Source organism: Coregonus lavaretus, assembly GCF_964263955.1.
Source record: "Coregonus lavaretus genome assembly, chromosome: 16".
Lineage (NCBI taxonomy): Eukaryota > Metazoa > Chordata > Actinopteri > Salmoniformes > Salmonidae > Coregonus > Coregonus lavaretus.
In genome coordinates, this window is record NC_140003.1 from 14,861,190 (window position 1) to 14,881,326 (window position 20,137).

The 20,137-nt window shown below is 44.2% G+C and overlaps 1 pseudogene across 1 annotated transcript; it reads right to left on the reverse strand.

The window, feature by feature from the left end:
• Positions 1-10,661: 10,661 nt before the first annotated feature.
• Positions 10,662-19,057, reverse strand: LOC311143406 (bile salt export pump-like; annotated as a pseudogene). The gene is made up of 16 exons: positions 18,965-19,057; positions 16,918-17,153; positions 16,639-16,723; positions 16,386-16,519; positions 16,066-16,237; positions 15,751-15,872; positions 14,957-15,122; positions 14,720-14,823; positions 14,524-14,634; positions 14,164-14,432; positions 13,896-14,066; positions 13,486-13,641; positions 13,232-13,344; positions 12,978-13,124; positions 11,247-11,455; positions 10,662-11,092 (listed from the first exon to the last, which is right to left on the reverse strand). The product of its transcript is annotated as a bile salt export pump-like (transcript).
• Positions 19,058-20,137: the final 1,080 nt, after the last annotated feature.

Below are 20,137 nucleotides of genomic sequence, written 5' to 3' on the forward strand. Positions count from 1 at the left end.
TCATCTGTTGCTAGGAAGCTATATGGGTACCTTGCAAGTTTGGTTAGATAAATTATATAACTGTCCACTTAGTGCTTGCTCAGCCTATCCAGGCCTGAGGAGACATCTGTGATTGTGTGTTGTTACGTGTTAATGCTGAACATGGAAAGGTTCAGCAGGCGGCTCATAATGCTGATAAATCAGCAGGTGCTTTCAGAATATGCCCGCTAATCACTTGGCAAACTGAGTTTGCCAAGTGTGGAGTACATTGTTTGTGAAAAAACCTTGGCCTGCATAATGTAGGCCTACTTAACGGACAAAATGATGTACAATTACTTGGTGGTTTGTGAAGGGTGTCAGCATTTACTAGTACACAATTGTGTTGGGCATTTCAACACCACAGATCAATGATAAACTACAGCTTCATCCAGAGGCTGTAGTTTAAGATATAGACACAACAGAGGACACATCAGAAAAAAAACAATGCTAGATGTTATCTGTCATTTATGGTCACAGCACACACTATCACTGTTTCTCAAGGACAACACGTTACATTTCCCAATGTACAGTGTATTCGGAAAGTATTCGGACCCATTCACTTTTTCCACATTTTGTTACGTTACAGCCTTATTCTAAAATTGATTAAATTCCCCCCCCCCCACCCCACCCCACCCCACCCCACCCCACCCCACCACCTGAATCTACACACAATACCTGTCACGTTCGTTTAAGGACGGGTCAGACCAAGGCGCAGCGTGAAATGCATACATGTTTATTGAACTTAATAAACACACGACAAAACAACAAAGAAAACGAAACGTGAAGTCCTAAGGTAGATAACACAACATACCTTACAAGGAACAAGATCCCACAACTCACTAGTGCCAAACGGCTGCCTAAGTATGAACCCCAATCAGAGACAACGAGCGACAGCTGCCTCTGATTGGGAACCACACCGGCCAACATAGAACTACAGTGGGGAGAACAAGAATTTGATACACTGCCAATTTTGCAGGTTTTCCTACTTACAAAGCATGTAGAGGTCTGTAATTTTTATCATAGGTACACTTCAACTGTGAGAGACGGAATCTAAAACAAAAATCCAGAAAATCACATTGTATGATTTTTAAGTAATTAATTTGCATTTTATTGCATGACATAAGTATTTGATCACCTACCAACCAGTAAGAATTCCGGCTCTCACAGCCCTCCTGTTCTCCACTCATTACCTGTATTAACTGCACCTGTTTGAACTCGTTACCTGTATAAAAGACACCCGTCCACACACTCAATCAAACAGACTCCAACCTCTCCACAATGGCCAAGACCAGAGCGCTGTGTAAGGACATCAGGGTTAAAATTGTAGACCTGCACAAGGCTGGGATGGGCTACAGGACAATAGGCAAGCAGCTTGGTGAGAAGGCAACAACTGTTGGCGCAATTATTATAAAATGGAAGAAGTTCAAGATGACGGTCAATCACCCTCGGTCTGGGGCTCCATGCAAGATCTCACCTCGTGGGGCATCAATGATCATGAGGAAGGTGAGGGATCAGCCCAGAACTACATGGCAGGACCTGGTCAATGACCTGAAGAGAGCTGGGACCACAGTCTCAAAGAAAACCATTAGTAACACACTACGCCGTCGTGGATTAAAATCCTGCAGCGCACGCAAGATCCCCCTGCTCAAGCCAGCGCATGTCCAGGCCCATCTGAAGTTTGCCAATGACCATCTGGATTATCCAGAGGAGGAATGGGAGAAGGTCATGTGGTCTGATGAGACAAAAATAGAGCTTTTTGGTCTAAACTCCACTCGCCGTGTTTGGAGGAAGAAGAAGGATGAGTACAACCCCAAGAACACCATCCCAACCGTGAAGCATGGAGGTGGAAACATCATTCTTTGGGGATGCTTTTCTGCAAAGGGGACAGGACGACTGCACCGTATTGAGGGGAGGATGGATGGGGCCATGTATCACGAGATCTTGGCCAACAACCTCCTTCCCTCAGTAAGAGCATTGAAGATCGGTCGTGGCTGGGTCTTCCAGCATGACAACGACCCGAAAACACACAGCCAGGGCAACTAAGGAGTGGCTCCGTAAGAAGCATCTCAAGGTCCTGGAGTGGCCTAGCCAGTCTCCAGACCTGAACCCAATAGAAAATCTTTGGAGGGAGCTGAAAGTCCGTATTGCCCAGCGACAGCCCCAAAACCTGAAGGATCTGGAGAAGGTCTGTATGGAGGAGTGGGCCAAAATCCCTGCTGCAGTGTGTGCAAACCTGGTCAAGACCTACAGGAAACGTATGATCTCTGTAATTGCAAACAAAGGTTTCTGTACCAAATATTAAGTTCTGCTTTTCTGATGTATCAAATACTTATGTCATGCAATAAAAAGCAAATTAATTACTTAAAAATCATACAATGTGATTTTCTGGATTTTTGTTTTAGATTCCGTCTCTCACAGTTGAAGTGTACCTATGAGAAAAATTACAGACCTCTACATGCTTTGTAAGTAGGAAAACCTGCAAAATCGGCAGTGTATCAAATACTTGTTCTCCCCACTGTATACAGTGGGGGAAAAAAAGTATTTAGTCAACCACCAAATGTGCAAGTTCTCCCACTTAAAAAGATGAGAGAGGCCTATAATTTTCATCATAGGTACACGTCAACTATGACAGACAAAATGAGGAAAAAAAATACAGAAAATCACATTGTAGGATTTTTTATGAATTTATTTGCAAATTATGGTGGAAAATAAGTATTTGGTCAATAACAAAAGTTTCTCAATACTTTGTTATATACCCTTTGTTGGCAATGACACAGGTCAAACGTTTTCTGTAAATCTTCACAAGGTTTTCATACACTGTTGCTGGTATTTTGGCCCATTCCTCCATGCAGATCTCCTCTAGAGCAGTGATGTTTTGGGGCTGTCGCTGGGCAACACAGACTTTCAACTCCCTCCAAAGATTTTCTATGGGGTTGAGATCTGGAGACTGGCTAGGCCACTCCAGGACCTTGAAATGCTTCTTACGAAGCCACTCCTTCGTTGCCCGGGCGGTGTGTTTGGGATCATTGTCATGCTGAAAGACCCAGCCACGTTTCATCTTCAATGCCCTTGCTGATGGAAGGAGGTTTTCACTCAAAATCTCACGATACATGGCCCCATTCATTCTTTCCTTTACACGGATCAGTCGTCCTGGTCCCTTTGCAGAAAAACAGCCCCAAAGCATGATGTTTCCACCCCCATGCTTCACAGTAGGTATGGTGTTCTTTGGATGCAACTCAGTATTCTTTGTCCTCCAAACACGACGAGTTGAGTTTTTACCAAAAAGTTATATTTTGGTTTCATCAGACCATATGACATTCTCCCAATCCTCTTCTGGATCATCCAAATGCACTCTAGCAAACTTCAGATGGGCCTGGACATGTACTCGCTTAAGCAGGGGGACACGTCTTGCACTGCAGGACTTGGGTCCCTGGCGGCGTAGTGTGTTACTGATGGTAGGCTTTGTTACTTTGGTCCCAGCAGGTCATTCACTAGGTCCCCCCGTGTGGTTCTGGGATTTTTGCTCACCGTCCTTGTGAGGACATTTTGACCCCACGGGGTGAGATCTTGCGTGGAGCCCCAGATCGAGGGAGATTATCAGTGGTCTTGTATGTCTTCCATTTCCTAATAATTGCTCCCACAGTTGATTTCTTCAAACCAAGCTGCTTACCTATTGCAGATTCAGTGTTCCCAGCCTGGTGCAGGTCTACAATTTTGTTTCTGGTGTCCTTTGACAGCTCTTTGGTCTTGGCCATAGTGGAGTTTGGAGTGTGACTGTTTGAGGTTGTGGACAGGTGTCTTTTATACTGATAACAAGTTCAAACAGGTGCCATTAATACAGGTAACGAGTGGAGGACAGAGGAGCCTCTTAAAGAAGAAGTTACAGGTCTGTGAGAGCCAGAAATCTTGCTTGTTTGTAGGTGACCAAATACTTATTTTCCACCATAATTTGCAAATAAATTCATTAAAAATCCTACAATGTGATTTTCTCGATTTTTTTTTCTCAATTTGTCTGTCATAGTTGACGTGTACCTATGATGAAAATTACAGGCCTCTCTCATCTTTTTAAGTGGGAGAACTTGCACAATTGGTGGCTGACTAAATACCTTTTTCCCCCACTGTACATACTAGATCCCACACATAGAAAAAGCACAACAAGGAATATACACACCCTGACTCAACATATAAGAGTCCCCTGAGTCAGGGCGTGACAATACCACATAATGACAAAGCAAAAACTGGTTTTTAGAAATTTTAGCAAATACCAGAAATATCACATTTACAGAATTATTCAGAACCTTTACTCAATACTTTGTTGAAGCACCTTTGGCAGCGATTACATCCTTGGGTCTTCTTGGGTATGACGCTACAAGCTTGGCATGCCTGTATTTGGGGAGTTTCTCAAATTCTTCTCTGCAGATCCTCTCAAGCTCTGAGATGCTCGATCAGGTTCAAGTCCGGGCTCTGGATGGGCCACTCAAGGACATTCAGAGACTTGTCCCGAAGCCACTCCTGCGTTGTCTTGGCTGTGTGATTAGGGTCGTTGTCCTGTTGGAAGGTAAACCTTCGCCCCAGTCTGAGGACCTGAGCGCTCTGGAGCAGGTTTTCATCAAGGATCTCTCTGTACTTTGCTCTGTTCATCTTTCCCTCGATCCTGACTAGTCTCCCAGTCCCTGAGCTGAAAAACATCCCCACAGCATGGTTCTGCCACCAACATGCTTCACCGTAGGGATGGTATTGGCCAGGTGAGGCCAGGTTTCCTCCAGACGTGATGCTTGGAATTTAGGCCAAAGAGTTCAATCCAGGTTTCATCAGACCAGATAATCTTATTTCTATGGTCTGAGAGTCCTTTAGGTGCCTTTTGGTAAACTCCAAGCAGCTGTCATGTGCCTTCTACTGAGGAGTGGCTTCCGTCTGGCCACTCTACCATAAAGGCCTAATTGGTGGAGTGCTGCGGAGATGGTTGTCCTTCTGGAAGGTTCTCCCATCTCCACAGAGGAACTCTGGAGCTATGGTCTGAGAGTCCTTTAGGTGCCTTTTGGCAAACTCCAAGCAGCTGTCATGTGCCTTCTACTGAGGAGTGGCTTCCGTCTGGCCACTCTACCATAAAGGCCTAATTGGTGGTGTACTGCGGAGATGGTTGTCCTTCTGGAAGGTTCTCCCATCTCCACAGAGGAACTCTGGAGCTATGGTCTGAGAGTCCTTTAGGTGCCTTTTGGCAAACTCCAAGCAGCTGTCATGTGCCTTCTACTGAGGAGTGGCTTCCGTCTGGCCACTCTACCATAAAGGCCTAATTGGTGGTGTACTGCGGAGATGGTTGTCCTTCTGGAAGGTTCTCCCATCTCCACAGAGGAACTCTGGAGCTCTGTCAGATTGACCATCGGTTCTTGGTCACCTCCCTGACCAAGGCCCTTCTCCCCCGATTGCGCAGTTTGGCCGGGCGGCCAGCTCTAGGAAGAGTCTTGGTGGTTCCAAACTTCTTCCATTTAAGAATGATGGAGGCCACTGTGTTCTTGGGGACCTTCAATGCTGCAGAAATGTTTTGGTACCCTTCCCCAGATCTGTGCCTTGACACAATCCTGTCTCAGAGCTCTACGGACAATTCCTTCGACCTCATGGCTTGGTTTTTGCTCTGACATGCACTGTGAACTGTGCGACCTTATACAGACAGTTGTGTGCCTTTCCAAATCATGTCCAATCAATTTAATTTACAACCGGTGGACTCCAATCAAGTTCTAGAAACATCTCAAGTCCCCTGTAGCTCAGTTGGTAGAGCATGGCGCTTGCAACGCCAGGGTTGTGGGTTCGTTTCCCACGGGGGGCCAGTATGAAAATGTATGCACTCACTAACTGTAAGTCACTCTGGATAAGAGCGTCTGCTAAATGACTAAAATGTAAATGTAAAAAATGAAACAGGATGCACCTGAGCCAATTTGGAGTCTAATGGCAAAGGGTCTGAATAATTACAGTACCAGTCAAAAGTTTGGATACACCTACTCATTCAAGGGTTTTTCTTTATTTTTACTATTTTCTACACTGTAGAATAATAGTGAAGACATCAAAACTATGAAATAACACATATGGAATCATGTAGTAACCAAGAAAGTGTTAAAACAAATCAGAATATATTTTACATTTGAGATTCTTCAAATAGCCACCCTTTGCCTTGATGACAGCTTTGCACACTCTTGGCATTCTCTCAACCAGCTTCATGAGGTAGTCACCTGGAATGCATTTTTCATTAACAGGTGTGCCTTCTTAAAAGTAAATTTGTGGAATTTATTTCATTTTTAATGCATTTGAGCCAATCAGTTGTGTTGTGACAAGGAAGGGGGGGTGTGGGGTATACAGAAGATAGCCCTATTTGGTAAAAGACCAAGTCCATATTACGGCAAGAACAGCTCAAATAAGCAAAGAGAAATGACAGTCCATCATTACTTTAACATTACATTTACATTTTAGTCATTTAGCAGACGCTCTTATCCAGAGCGACTTACAGGAGCAATTAGGGTTAAGTGCCTTGCTCAAGGGCACATTTACGTCATTTAGCAGACGCTCTTATCCAGAGCGACTTACAAATTGGTGCATTCACCCTATAGCCAGTGGGATAACCACTTTACACTTTATTTATTTTTTTTGGGGGGGGGGGGAGTAGAAGGATTACTTTATCCTATCCCAGGTATTCCTTAAAGAGGTGGGGTTTCAAATGTCTCCGGAAGGTGGTGAGTGACTCCGCTGTCCTGGCGTCGTGAGGGAGCTTGTTCCACCATTGGGGTGCCAGAGCAGCGAACAGTTTTGACTGGGCTGAGCGGGAACTATGCTTCCGCAGAGGAAGGGGAGCCAGCAGGCCAGAGGTGGATGAACGCAATGCCCTCGTTTGGGTGTAGGGACTGATCAGAGCCCGAAGGTACGGAGGTGCCGTTCCCCTCACTGCTCCATAGGCAAGCACCATGGTCTTGTAACGGATGCGAGCTTCAACTGGAAGCCAGTGGAGTGTGCGGAGGAGGGGGGTGACGTGAGAGAACTTGGGAAGGTTGAACACCAGACGGGCTGCGGCATTCTGGATGAGTTGTAGGGGTTTAATGGCACAGGCAGGGAGGCCAGCCAACAGCGAGTTGCAGTAATCCAGACGGGAGATGACAAGTGCCTGGATTAGGACCTGTGCCGCTTCCTGTGTAAGGCAGGGTCGTACTCTCCGAATGTTGTAGAGCATGAACCTGCAGGATCGGGTCACCGCCTTGATGTTAGCGGAGAACGACAGGGTGTTGTCCAGGGTCACGCCAAGGCTCTTCGCACTCTGGGAGGAGGACACAACGGAGTTGTCAACCGTGATGGCGAGATCATGGAACGGGCAGTCCTTTCCCGGGAGGAAGAGCAGCTCCGTCTTGCCAGGGTTCAGCTTGAGGTGGTGATCCGTCATCCATACTGATATGTCTGCCAGACATGCAGAGATGCGATTCGCCACCTGGTTATCAGAAGGGGGAAAGGAGAAGATTAGTTGTGTATCGTCAGCGTAGCAATGATAGGAGAGGCCATGTGAGGATATGACAGAGCCAAGTGACTTGGTGTATAGGGAGAATAGGAGAGGGCCTAGAACTGAGCCCTGGGGGACACCAGACAGCTTCTCGCCACGCCACTTGGTAGGAGCGACCGGTCAGGTAGGACGCAATCCAGGAGTGAGCCGCGCCGGAGATGCCCAGCTCGGAGAGGGTGGAGAGGAGGATCTGATGGTTCACAGTATCAAAGGCAGCAGACAGGTCTAGAAGGACAAGAGCAGAGGAGAGAGAGTTAGCTTTAGCAGTGCGGAGAGCCTCCGTGACACAGAGAAGAGCAGTCTCAGTTGAATGACCAGTCCTGAAACCTGACTGGTTTGGATCAAGAAGGTCATTCTGAGAGAGATAGCAAGAGAGTTGGCTAAAGACGGCACGCTCAATAGTTTTGGAAAGAAAAGAAAGAAGGGATACTGGTCTGTAGTTGTTGACATCAGTGGGATCGAGTGTTGGTTTTTTGAGAAGGGGTGCAACTCTCGCTTTAAGACATGAAGGTCAGTCAATACGGAACATTTCAAGAACTTTGAACGTTTCTTCAAGCACTATGATGAAACTGTCTCTCATGAGGACTGTGACAGGAATGGAAGACCCAGAGTTAACTCTGCTGCAGAGGATAAGTTCATTAGAGTTACCAGCATCAGAAATTGCAGCCAAAATAAATGCTTCACAGAGTTCAAGTAACAGACACATCTCAACATCAACTGTTCAGAGGGGACTGTGTGAATCAGGCCTTCATGGTCGAATTGCTGCAAGGAAACCACTACTAAAGGACACCAATAATAAGAAGAGACCTGCTTGGGCCAAGAAACATGAGCAATGGACATTAGAACGGTGGAAATGTGTACTTTGGTCTGGAGTCAAAATTTGAGATTTTTGGTTCCAACCGTCGTGGCTTTGTGAGATGCGGTGTGGGTGAACGGATGATCTCTGCATGTGTATTTCCCACCGTAAAGCATGGAGGAGGAGGTGTTGTGATGTGGGGGTGCTTTGCTGGTGACACTGTCTGTGATTTATTTAGAATTCACGCACACTAGACCAGCATGGCTACCACAGCATTCTGCAGCGATACGCCATCCCATCTGGTTTGGGCTTAGTGGGGCTATCATTTGTTTTTCAACAGGACAATGACCCAACACACCAAGAAGGAGAGTCATGGAGTGCTGCATCAGATGACCTGGCCTCCACAATCCCCCGACCTCAACCCAATTGAAATGGTTTGGGATGAGTCAGATGGCAGAGTGAAGGAAAAGCAGCCAACAAGTGCTCCGCATATGTGGGAACTCCTTCAAGACTGTTGGAAAAGCATTCCAGGTGAAGCTGGAGAGAGAATGCCAAGAGTGTGCGAAGCTGTCATCAAGGCAACGGGTGGCTATTTGAAGAATCTCAAATATAAAATATATTTTCATTCAGTATAACACTGTTTTGGTTACTACATGATTCCATATGTGTAATTTCATAGTTTTGATGTCTTCACTATTATTCTACAGTGTAAAAACTCAGTGTTCTGTCGCTCATGGTGACACTACGTCACCACCAAGTCTAAGGGTAGAGCTAGAAAATTCAAGCCCCTTGGGTGCTGCCATAGAGTTACATTAGAAGTGCCCATCCAAGAAGGCTCAAGGTCAATGGCCACAGATAAAATGACGTAAAATGACGTTATATCTACAGTAGCTTTGATTGGATTGATCATGTCAACATCATACTTTCAAAATCTTAGCTGGCAGTCATCATCATGAATCAAGTCGACAATCTACAGGCAAATCCTTTTTAATCCTTGTCATATGAAGAGAAATAATGAAGAGAAATTATAGATAAAACGTATCGGTGCTCATCGGCCATTGGACATAAACATTACACAACAAGTTGGAATCAGTGGCTAACTGCAAGCATTGCAAAGTAATCACTAGCCTGCTATTCAGTAGAGTGGATGTGTGGTCCCAAATCTGGGATTAAGGGTCTCTTTTCCAAGTTTAAAATGATAAACATTCAACATTGGCCATGCTGTCAATGAAGCATGATTTGTGCCGCACTCAGAACAACAGTTAACTCGGAACAGCGAAATCTGACTTCGGTTAGTTCAAGACAACTGGGAACTCGGGAAAAAACTAGCTCCGACTGGGAAAATACGTTTTGAACGGTCATCAAACTCGGAATTGTAAATCCAGAACTCGGGCCTCTTTCTAGAGCTACGACCTGAAGATCACTGACGTCATCGTGATTCGACCTTTCAGAGTTCCCAGTTGTCTTGAAAGCACCATAAATCCAGAGAATGCCAGACTTTGATGACAAAATTTGCCCACGAAGGACTGCCGCGCCACTTTCCTGTTCAAGTGAGCACAGCACAACAAGGTGAGTCCAAAAATGCATTGTATGCTGCATAAATTATGTAATATGCCAGGGAGGTATGTATACTGTAGCTAAGAAAGTAATAATACGTGTTTATTGTGTAGTAAGCTGTTAGTAGCCCATATGCCTCACCCTAATAATTTCGCCTACTGTTCTGACTTGGTGGTGCACATGTAATCATTGAATATTATAAGAGCTTTCATTGTCTGCTTATATGCCCCCTTTATTTATCCCACGGTTCTGACTTGGTGTACAGGGAGAACACTGTAAGAACGGCCCATGTTCTGAATTCTGTCGCTGTACATTTCAAAAGTGCTAAAGAAATAGTTACATTGACTACGTCCGTCCTAGCTCGCTCATTAATATCTTAATCAAAATTACGGACTGCCTCTTATCCGCTTTTCGTCCCCTTATGCCATAGTTTGTACATCTCAATTGTCAGTAGAAACCACATTTGTTTAAGCAAGTCACCTATATCAGCTATGTTTTTTTAAAAGGCAGTAAATGAGGCTGAATGAACTGTTTCCCTGCCAAAAAGGCTCCGCTGATAGCCAGGTGTAGCAGTGGTAAGATGATGGGACTGCTGTTGGGACTCTGCTGTTCGGACAGCTTTATGTAGGCCCTAACAGTTTGTGGGCACCGTTTGTCACCGTTATAGTGCAATTAATGTATTGTTTAGTGTTGTGTTGTGTAGTGGCTTTGCTGGCATATATCCCACATTTTTGGGGTTCGTTTGCCCCACCAAGATTGACATGCTAAAATCGCCACTGCACACAACATTGGCATTAGTCTGATAATACAGTACGCTTTTAGAACAGTTTACCGCAAATGGGTATGTTTTTCAAAATGTACAGTAAACGTGATGTTAACCTATATGCAGTACTGTTCACAGGTTTTCTGTATGTCACTGTAAATACTACATGTACAACATTCAGCAAAACAGAAAAAACGTACCTGAAGACCACCAGGTAATGTTTATCCTTCACAGCTGACCAGATAGCCGCCATATCTAAATGAGGCGGCATACTGTACACCATAAAGATAACACACTGAGCAAAGGCAAAATAGATGCCGTAGACGTTGTGCTTCTTCTTGACAGACTTATATGTATTCAAATATGTGCTCTCCTTGGCCAGCCCTGCGATGGTCCTGAAGTTTGCAAGAGCTTCACTGGACACCTGTGGGAGAGAAGGTAGATGATCAAGTCTCTAAATCACTACAGAGAATAATACTCTCGGGCTAGTGCCTCGCTTAATGTTACAGAAGTGTTCTAATAACCCATTTACGGACCTTTATTGAATTATCTAATTGATAATGGGGTGTTTAACTCACCTGTCACGCTGCTTCCACTGCCTTCTTATCCTTGTTTGCGAAACCTGTCAGCATTTTGGCTTGAAAGACCTAAGACAAGCCAATCAGTGGTAAAAAGCACATCACCACCAAGCTTAACTTACAGCTGAAGTACTGTAGAACGCAATGATTAAAGACGCTCAGATGTTGGTCAAGGAGTTCACAATCATCTCAATCTGTGATCAAGTTGCCTGCAGAGGAAATACTAAACTCAGCAAAAAAAGAAATGTCCTCTCACTGTCAACTGCATTTATTTTCAGCAAACTTAACATGTGTAAATATTTGTATGAACATAACAAGATTCAAAAACTGAGACATAAACTGAACAAGTTCCACAGACATGTGACTAACAGAAATTGAATAATGTGTCCCTGAACAAAGGGGGGGTCAAAATCAAAAATAACAGTCAGTATCAGGTGTGGCCACCAGCTGCATTAAGTACTGCAGTGCATCTCCTCCTCATGGACTGCACCAGATTTGCCAGTTCTTGCTGTGAGATGTTACCCCACTCTTCCACCAAGGCACCTGCAAGTTCCCGGACATTTCTGGGGGGAATGACCCTAGCCCTCACCCTCCGATCCAACAGGTCCATGGCAGAAAACTGACATTCCTGTCTTGCAGGAACTCACGCACAGAACGAGCAGTATGGCTGGTGGCATTGTCATGCTGGAGGGTCATGTCAGGATGAGCCTGCAGGAAGGGTACCACATGAGGGAGGAGGATGTCTTCCCTGTAACGCACAGCGTTGAGATTGCCTGCAATGACAACAAGCTCAGTCCGATGATGCTGTGACACATCGCCCCAGACCATGACGGACCCTCCACCTCCAAATCGATCCCGCTCCAGAGTACAGGCCTCGGTGTAACGCTCATTCCTTCGACGATAAACGTGAATCCGACCATCACCCCTGGTGAGACAAAACCGCGACTCGTCAGTGAAGAGCACTTTTTGCCAGTCCTGTCTGGTCCAGCGATGGTGGGTTTGTGCCCATAGGCGACATTGTTGCCGGTGATGTCTGGTGAGGACCTGCCTTACAACAGGCCTACAAGCCCTCAGTCCAGCCTCTCTCAGCCTATTGCGGACAGTCTGAGCACTGATGGAGGGATTGTGCGTTCCTGGTGTAACTCGGGCAGTTGTTGTTGCCATCCTGTACCTGTCCCGCAGGTGTGATGTTCGGATGTACCGATCCTGTGCAGGTGTTGTACACGTGGTCTGCGAGGACGATCAGCTGTCCATCCTGTCTCCCTGTAGCGCTGTCTTAGGCGTCTCACAGTACGGACATTGCAATTTATTGCCCTGGCCACATCTGCAGTCCTCATTCCTCCTTGCAGCATGCCTAAGGCACGTTCACGCAGATGAGCAGGGAACCTGGGCATCTTTCTTTTGGTGTTTTTCAGTCAGTAGAAAGGCCTCTTTTGTGTCCTAAGTTTTCATAACTGTGACCTTAATTGCCTACCGTCTGTAAGCTGTTAGTGTCTTAACGACCGTTCCACAGGTGCATGTTCATTAATTGTTCATGGTTCATTGAACAAGCATGGGAAACAGTGTTTAAACCCTTTACAATGAAGATCTGTGAAGCTATTTGGAAATATATAGACTATGAGGCACAAGGAAATATTTAAAAAACGACTCCTTTGAATCATCTCATCATTGGTTATAAATAACTTCAATGGATTCTAATGTACCGGTCCACAGTATGTCCCTGACATTCACCCCCTGGACCATGGAGGCGTTGGTGGCCAGCCTGGTGGTGAGAGCTCTAGGGCTGTTCCAAACAGCCCACCACCTGTTTCAACATGGCCTGGAAGCCCACCTTTCCTTAGCCTGCATTTCAGCAGCTCCCTAGACTTCCCAAAGACCCTTCAACAGAACAACCGTGTTCACACACATCACTATGGCCTGTCGTCAGAATGTTAGCACCTTACTATGGACTGTAACAGTATAATTATCCTGATGTGTGGTAAAACATAGCTACCTGTGATAACTGAGAGAAGAAACTTGTCACCGCCACAGCGCAGAACAGGATACATATTCTATTGATTTGCGCTCTCTGTCCATCCAAGTCACGTATAGAGAATGTCTGCGAATCCAAAGAACAATATGGATGGAATTAAATTAATTTCATGGAACAGCAACAACTACAAGTATCACTACCAGCCCAGGTAATATGAAACTACATTATAAACATAGGCTTGAATGTACATAATGCATAGCCTCTTACCCCAAGGATCTGGCTGAATAAAATAGCATAGATTGGATTAACGGAGCCGTTGATGGCAGCTCCTATAGATCCCAATAGCATGTAGGGCCACTCTGATGTGTTGTAGTTCAGGATTCGAGCCACTGGTGCTGGTTCCTTTGCTTCCTCCTTAGAATGCTGTGGGAATATAGGAGGGACACTCATTTCTCTCAGACATTGAATAAAGTACAATAACACAAAACTGATAATACAAGGCTGCTTATAGAATGACCTCAATACCTTTGACCTTTGAGGTTCGATCAAATTTTCCACTGTGGCAAGGAATGTGTCTGATTTAATTTTGATACTGCCACACAGTTGGGTGTGAGATCGCAGGCTTTGACTTTGTGGTGATATAATGATTGATAGATTTTGTGCTGGGAGTCACTCACCTTATCAAGTGCCTCCTATACAACAGCCTCACTCTCGTTGTCCAAAGCCAAGGTAGCCATTTCCAGCAGCAGGATCCTGGGGTTGTGGATCAGAGCACGGGCGATATCTATCCTCTGCTTCTGTCCTCCACTCATCTGACCACCACCCTCACCCACCAGCGTATCAAACCTTTGTATGACCATATTTCCTCATTTCAATGTGTTTCTTGTATGAGACAGTATCAGAGTAATACACAGTATTTCTTTGCTAAATGTGTGTCTGTGGTACCTGTGGGAGGTCCATGATGAAGTTATAGACGTTAGACTCATTAGTGGCCTGGATGATGTCATCCATGGGGACCCCAGGTCGCCCGTAGCGGATGTTCTCAGCGATAGTTATGCCAATCAGAGAGAAAAGCCACTGGATGTTCAGACTGCAGATATCATGGTCATCCAAAGTCACCTATGAATGAGAAACATTATCTTCCCTGATCTGCTTTGCCCAACAAAAGCTGTGGTTTCTCCTGCTCTAATCAGCATGCTCAAACGGTCTAAAATCTGAATAAACAGGTGGTTTTACATTGAGATACAGTATCTTTTGAGAAGGAATTTCAGTAAAATAAATAAAGAGCTGAGCAAAAAGGGTTACCTTAACTTCTGGTCGAGAGGGGAAGTTAAATTTGACGTCGTCGAATTCAATATCACCCTTCACCTTGTCTAGTTTGTGGCCCTCCTCTGAGAAACAATAGATTTCTGGCTCCTGAAAGTTAACAGATTTATAAAATACTTCATAACTGAAATGTAGTTGTTCTTGGTTCATGTATTTTCTAGAATTCTGGCCTTACCTGGTCAATGGTATCTTGGCTGCAGCTGGACCTGAGGCGAAGGCTTCCAGGCAGGGAAAGGCCTGACCCAGGTTCATAGCTGCCATGAGAACCACATAGAACACCTGGAGACAAAAATACAAGCCAACATATCCTTACATTTTCACCAATTGTAGTATAATGTATTGGATACATATTTATTATACGATAATATGAGTTACCATACCTGGATAAGAGTACTCAGCCTGGTCTTAGAACAGCACCAGGGGAGAGATCTTTGGTTTCGATGACCAGTTAAGAGCAGTACCAGAATGCCAAAGCATAGCAGAGGAAGATGACACAGCACAGGTATCCTTGAAACACTCCAATGATCGTCCCTTTTTCAAACCCCATTTCTGAGCAATGAATAAGGTTTTTGTCATAGCTGTTCAAATGTGAAATGCATATTTATAACTCATTTCAAGTGCCAAGACATTGAAGTCAGCAGGGAAGGGAAGGTTAATTTGACGAGTTTCTCACAGCAGGATTATTGTGTGGATTATAATAAATTTTTGTAGGGGTTGATACATTTTTTGTTAGGGCAAATCAAGTCTGACATTTTATGAGCCTTTTTAAACATTGAATACACTACAAGTTTGCATTTCCTGCAACAACATGGTGATCGAATTAAGATCCTGTACAGTATTTCAAGTTACGTTTCAGCCTCCTTGTCCTCTTGTCACACCCTGGCTCGGGGACTCATTATGTTGAGCCAGGGTGTGTTCATTTCTATGTGTTTATTTCTATGTTGGTGTTCATTCTAGTTTGTTGTATTTCTATGTTTGCCTGAGTGACTCCCAATCAGAGGCAACGAGTGTCAGCTGTTGGCTGGTTGTCTCTGATTGGGAGCCATATTTAAACTGTATGTTTTCCCTTTGTGGTTGTGGGTTTTTGTTCCGTGTTCGGTCATTGATACCGTGGACGTCACGAGTCGTGTTTTGTTTTGTATTTTGACGCTTTAACTAATTAAAGTCATGTTTGTTCATCACGCTGCGCCTTGGTCTACTCCTTACCTCGATCGTGACACCTCTCCTCTAAAGGCTGCCACTGTTCTGATGGATGACAGTACCTCATCAGCTACTGGCCCTGCCTTGGTATAGGCCTGGAGCTCCTGACCTGTCCGTCTGGCAACAGCCTGAGGAGTCAATGACAAAGCAGACTGGTTTGTCTGGTTCATCTATAGTACATTTCACACATCACAACGTCACAGAGAATACAGAGGTGGTGTGAGACTACCTCACATACAGACTCAGAGGCTGTTACATCCAAAAACAGAATGACCATCACCAAATAGAGGAATTTAATACATTGTATTCAACCCATCTCACCATGGCCATTAGTCCAGCAGCAAGTCCTATAAGTGGGCTTACTGCGATGACCACCAGGGTCAACTTCCATCCTCCGATGAACCCCACCATGAAGCTGAAGATGAAAGTGGAGATCCTCTCGATGAAGATAGACACCTGGTCAGCTATAGCATTGTTGATCTTGTTGATGTCACTGAGGTGAGAGAACATGTTCAACACAGTGAACCGGTTAAAATGGGTCAAACCCAAAATGTAAGAGGTTTTTATAGAAACATCTTTCAGGAATGCCCTCAATGGTCCACACATCTCTGTAGAAAATAACCCATGGGTTTAGGTATTACTCAATTATCCTGGTGATTAATTCTCCAACTGAATTGCAGTCAAACTAGCCAATCTCCATTCTCATTATCTTCCTAAAGTAATTTTTCCTGATTCTCTGGATCTGTCTGGCAGAAGCAGACACCCAGATGGCAATCTACACAGAGCAGGATTGAATACATGTTTAAAAATAACAGTTGTAGATGGATGAATCTATTAATGTTGCAAAACTAGATGGAGCGAAAGCACTTTGAGTATGAAGTTGAACCTACTTACTTGGAAATAACTAACAATCAAATCTCCTAATCCAATACAAACATAGTAATATGCAAACATGGTTATCTGTGCTTCAATATCCACCCTGTAAAAATAATAGATGCATATGTTTATTGTATATATTTCTATTAAAATGTTGTGATCCATAACCCATTCTATTATAATCAGGACCTTCAGCATCAGCATGGTCAGTAATATGAATAGATTAAAATAGAATATAACTTTCCAACCTCGATGCAGGAGTAAAATAGAATCTAAAATAGAAAAGTGTCAACTCACCCACAGAAGACCATTGTGTTCTCTGCTATTTCATATATGGAGCCATTGATCCAGGTGATGTTGTTGTTAATGCAGGTTTTGTTAGGGTCTGCTAGTTCTTGGACCTCTAGCTTGTATGTCACAAAGGAGTTTGTCATTATGCCATACACCAGGAGCATGAGAGGGGAGGCTGCTCCATGGACTAGTGCACACAAGCCCCCCCTCCAAACACGGCGAGTTGACTTGATGCCAAAGAGCTTGATTTTGTATAAAAGACACCTGGGAGCCAGAAATCTTTCTGATTGAGAGGGGGTCAAATACTTATTTCCCTCATTAAAATGCAAATCAATTTATAACATTTTTGACATGCGTTTTTTTGGATTTTGTTGTTGTTATTCTGTCTCTCACTGTTCAAATAAACCTACCATTAAAATGATAGACTGATCATTTCTTTGTCAGTGGGCAAACTTACAAAATCAGCAGGGGATCAAATACTTTTTTCCCCTCACTGTACATGTTTAAATATGCCTCTTCAATAATATGGAATGAATGTTCAATGAGATGGAAAACATGAATGCAGTAAAAGTCAATTCTATCAACATTATTCCTATGTAAGTAAACAGTTGGGTTGTTTAAAGAACTTCTGTTCTGGTGATAGGTGTGGATCACCTGGATGTCAACAGCGGAACATTGTAAAATGAGTATGACCTGAAGGTCATCAGTCTATACAGCTCATTCCCTCAGAGCTACCATGACAACATCCATTAATAACAGAGTCATACTACTGGGCCATGGATAGTAAATTAGTGTAATGACATACGTACGGGTCGTTAGTCTGTATAGGCAATTCACATATGGAATATATCACAACATTTTTAAATCAGAGAAGCATAGGTAGAAGGGATCAACTCCCCATCATTGGACCAAATTAGGCTAATGAAATATGAGAACAAATTCAGAGGTAGGGCTGCAAGATGGATCTATGATAATTATAGACTATCATTATTGATAGATACCATCATGGTAACATATACCAGCACTACCTACCAAACCTGAATGGTAGGCCTACTTTACTTTACTGAATGTATTGTCCCCATGGGGAAATGTTGTTGCAGTGTCATGTACATGTTTAAAGTGGTGTTTTAAATACAAAACAAATTGTCAATACAACTTTCATAGCAGTTACACACCAATAAAAAGAGACTAGCATGCTGTCCTTACTGGGTCGATAGGAACATTAGCATGCTGGCCTTACTGGGTCGATAGGAACATTAGCCTGAGCTATTTAGGAGGGATATCATACCTGGCACAAATTATTGTCTAGTTCTGTTTTTCCTACCGAGGGGTGCCCTATACCTACACCCAGAGGGGAGTAGTTCAAAGTCCGGGTACAGGGGGTGGTTTGGGTCTAAAATGATTTTGTGAGCCTTGCGGAGGGCCCTGACCTTTAAGATCTCATCCAGGCCTGTCTGTTTGACTCCAAGTGCCTTGCTTGCTGTGGTGATAATCCTTCTCAGTATATTTCTCTGGCTGACAGTGGCATTGCCAAACCAACAAACAATACAAATAGTTAAAATACTCTCAATGAAAGATTTGTAAAACAGAGTCAGTATAGTACCGTCAACATTAAAAGATCCCAGCTTTTTGAGAAAGTACAGTCTCTATTGAGGTCTGTACATTTACTCCACTGAAGTTTATTGTCCAAGAGGACACCCAAATATTTGTATTCCTCTACAATCTCTATGTTCTGACCTCTGATAGATGTTGCAGAGGTAGGTGTTGTACACTTCCTGAAGTCTATGCACATCTCTTTGGTCTTGTTGGTATTGAGGACCAAGTGTGATTCGTCACACCACTCTACAAAGTCGTTTAGGACCGGGCCATGGTGTTCCTCGTCATCATGCAACAGGCTGATCATGGCAGTGTCATCAGCGAACTTAACGAGGTGTCTGTCAGGATGGGAACTAGTACAACTATTAGTGTACAAGATGTACAGGAGTGGGAACAAAACCCATCCCTGAGGAGAGCCTGTGTTGTTGGTGCATATGTCCAACACGTGGGGACCTACTTTGACGCGCTGTGACCTCTGGCTCAGGAAGTCCAACAGCCACAAAACCAGCCCCCTATCTAAGGAGATGTCCCTAATGAGCCTCTGTGCCATAATGTAAGGCTGGATTGTGTTGAAGGCAGAAGTAAAGTAAACAAACAGAAGCCTGACATAGGATTTGGCGCCCTCTAGATGTCTATAGACCATGGTGAGGTGAGTAAGAATGGCATCAACTCCTCTGCTGGGCTGATAGGCAAACTGAAACGGGTCGATTCACAATTTTCTCAAAGCATTTAATTACTAAGGATGTCAAGGCGACAGGGCAGTAGTCATTCAGCACAGAGGGATTAGATGCTTTAGGAATGGGTATAATTATTGACTTTTTCCACAATACTGGCACGTGTTGCTGGTCGAACGAGGATTGGAAAATGTCTGTAAAAACACCAGCCAATTGTTCAGCACAGTGCTTTAACACATGTCCACTTATTTTGCCTGGGCCTGGGCTGTTGTGTGCGTTACATCCCCTGAACAACTTCAAAACATCAGCCTGTTTAACAACAACCCTCTCAAACATTTGTAATGATGCTTCCATTTGTTTTACCTCCGACAGAAAGTCGTCAGATTCAAATCTTGAGAAAAAACATTCAGTTCATTAGCCATGTTCTGGCCCTCATGTCTCCCAAGGTCACCATAGGTTTTTCCCCTGCCTATGTGGGGGGCACTAGCCATGGATTTAATCCCTTGCCAGGCCACCCTTGAGTTTCCTGAGGAGAGGGTCCTCTCCACCCTTTGCTTGTATGCCTCCTTGTCCACCAGTATCTGTCTTTTGATCTCACATTGTACATCTCTTAAAGCCTGTATATTACCCTCAGCATAAACTGCCTTCTTCCTATTAAGTAGTGATTTTAGATTTTTTGATACCCAAGGCTTATTGTTAGGGAAGATTTTACAGGTTTTAGTAGGCACAACTGACTCAACACAGAAGTTTACATAGTCTGAAACAACATCTGTGAGTTCATCAAGATCAGAGCTGCTGTCCTCAAATTCCTCCCACATAGTTTAGTCAAAACACCCTTGGAGAGGAGTGATACTATTGTTGTTCCAGATCTGGACAGTTTTAACTCTAGGTTTCTCCCTCTCCAGGAGCCGACAGTAGGTTGGCCTGAGGTAGACAACATTGTGGTCTGATGTCCC